Raw genomic sequence first — 2,571 nt, 5'->3', positions numbered from 1 at the left:
CAAAAAAAAGTCTTTTAATTGTTCAAAATAGCACAAAATGACATCGCACTATGGTAATATTGAGTCACGGGGGTTACTCTACAATAGATGAACGGGCTTACAGTTTCCAGAAATGAGAGATCAAAGGGTGGTCGGGAATAGGGATGGGGGAAAACAATGAGACCAGGCAGCGGGCTCCAAGGTGACTAAACGTGACGTTTTCCACACATTAACAAACTGAAGAATAAAAAACATATAATCATCTCAATAGATGCAGAACAAGATTTTGATAAAATTCAACACTGATTTATGATAAAAAGTCTCCAGAAAGTGGGCATAGAGGGAACCTACCTCAACATAATAAAGGCCATATATGACAAGCTCACAGCTAACAACATACTCCCAGTGGTGAAAAGTTGAAAGCATTTCCTCTAAGATCAGGAGCAAGACCAGGATGTCCATTCTTGCCACTCTTACTCAACATAGTTCTGGAAGTCCTAGCCATGGCAATCAGAGAAGAAAAAGAAAGAAAAGGAATACAAATTGGAAAAGAAGAAGTAAAACTGTCACTGTTTGAAGATGACAAGATACTATACACAGAAATCATAAAGATGCTATACCAGAAAACTACTAGTGCTCATCAAGGAATTCGGTAAAGTCTCAGGATACAAAATTAACACACAGAAATCTCTCGCATTTCTTTTTTTTTTTTTTTTTTAACATTTATTTATTTATTTGGCTGCAGCAGGTCTCAGTTGTAGGACGTGGGATCTTCATTGCAGCACGTGGGATGTTCACTGCAGCATGTGGGCTCTTTTAGTTGCAGCATGCAGGATCTAGTTCCCTGACCAGGGATCGAACCCAGGCCCCCTGCATTGGGAGCACAGAGTCTTAACCGCTGGACCACCAGGGAAGTCCCTCTTGCATTTCTATACAGTTAACAATGAAGGATAAGAAAGAGAAATTAAGGAAACAATCCCACTTACCATCACAAAGAATAAAATACTTAGGAATAAACCTACCTAAGGAGGCAAAAAACCTGTACTTGAAAACTATGAGACGCTGATAAAAGCAACTGAAGATGACACAAACAGAAGCAAAGATATATGACATTCTTGGATTGGAAGAATCAATACAGTCAAAATGATTACACTACCCAAGGTAATCTAGATTCAATGCAATCCTTATCAAATACCAATGACATTTTTCACAAGAACAAAAGTTTTTAATTTGTATGGAATCACAAAAGACCCTGAATAACCAAAGCAATCCTGAGAAAGAAAAACAGAACTGGAGGAATCAGGCTCCCTGACTTCAGACTATACTACAAAGCTACAGTAATAAAAAACAGTATGGTACTGTCACAAAAAGAGAAATATAACTCAATGGGATAGGACAGAAAGCCCAGGAATAAACTCATGTACCTATGGTCAATCTATAACAAAGGAGGCAAGAATATACAATGGAGAAAAGACAATCACTTCAATAAGTGGTGCTGGGAAAACTGGACAGCTACATGTAAAAGAATGAAATTAGAACATTCTCTAACACCATACACAAAATAAACTCAAAATGGATTAAAGACTTAAATGTAAGACCGAATACTATTTAAAACTCTTAGAGGAAAACTTAGGGCACTCTTTGACATAAATTGCAGCAATATCTTTTTGGATCCACTTCCTAGAGTAATGAAAATAAAAACAAAAATAAACAAATGGGACCTAATTAAACTTAAAAGCTTCTGCACAGCAAAGGAAACTATAAATAAAATGAAAAGACAATCCTCAGAATGGGAGAAAATATTTGCGAACAATGCAACCAACAAGGGATTAATCTCCAACATATACAACCAGCTCAATATCAAAAAAAAAAACCCAATTAAAAAAATGGACAGAAGATCTAAATAGACATTTCTCCAAAGAAGACATACAGATGGCCAAAATCACATGACAAGATGCTCAACATCCCTAATTATTAGAGAAATGCAAATCAAAACTACAGTGAGGGCTTCCCTGGTGGCACAGTGGTTGAGAGTCTGTCTGCCGATGCAGGGGACACGGGTTTGTGCCCTGGTCCGGGAAGATCCCACAAGCCGTGGAGCAGCTAGGCCCGTGAGCCTGCACGTCCGGAGCCTGTGCTCCGCAACGGGAGAGGCCACAACAGTGAGAGGCCCGCGTACCGCAAAAGAAAAGAAAAACTACAGTGAGGTATCACTTCACACCGGTCAGAATGGCCATCATCAAAAAGTTTACAAACAATAAATGCTGGAGAGGGTGTGGAGAAAAGGGAACCCTCCTACACTGTTGGTGGGAATGTAAATTGGTACAACCACTATGGAGAACAGCATAGGGGTTCCTTAAAAAACTAAAAATAGAACTAGCATATATGATCCAGTAATCCCTCTCCTGGGCATATATCTGGAGTAAACCATAATTACAAAAGATACATGCACCCCGATGTTTCATTGCAGCACTATTTACAATATCCAAGACATGGAAGCAACCTAAATGTCCATCAACACAGGAATGGATAGACAAGATGTGATACACACACACACACACACACACACACACACACACACACACACACACA

The sequence above is a fragment of the Monodon monoceros genome, unplaced genomic scaffold (assembly GCF_005190385.1).
Source record: "Monodon monoceros isolate NGI ecotype Baffin Bay Population unplaced genomic scaffold, NGI_Narwhal_1 Super_Scaffold_2, whole genome shotgun sequence".
Classification (NCBI taxonomy): Eukaryota; Metazoa; Chordata; class Mammalia; order Artiodactyla; family Monodontidae; genus Monodon; species Monodon monoceros.
Note: the sequence above shows the minus strand (reverse complement) of the source record.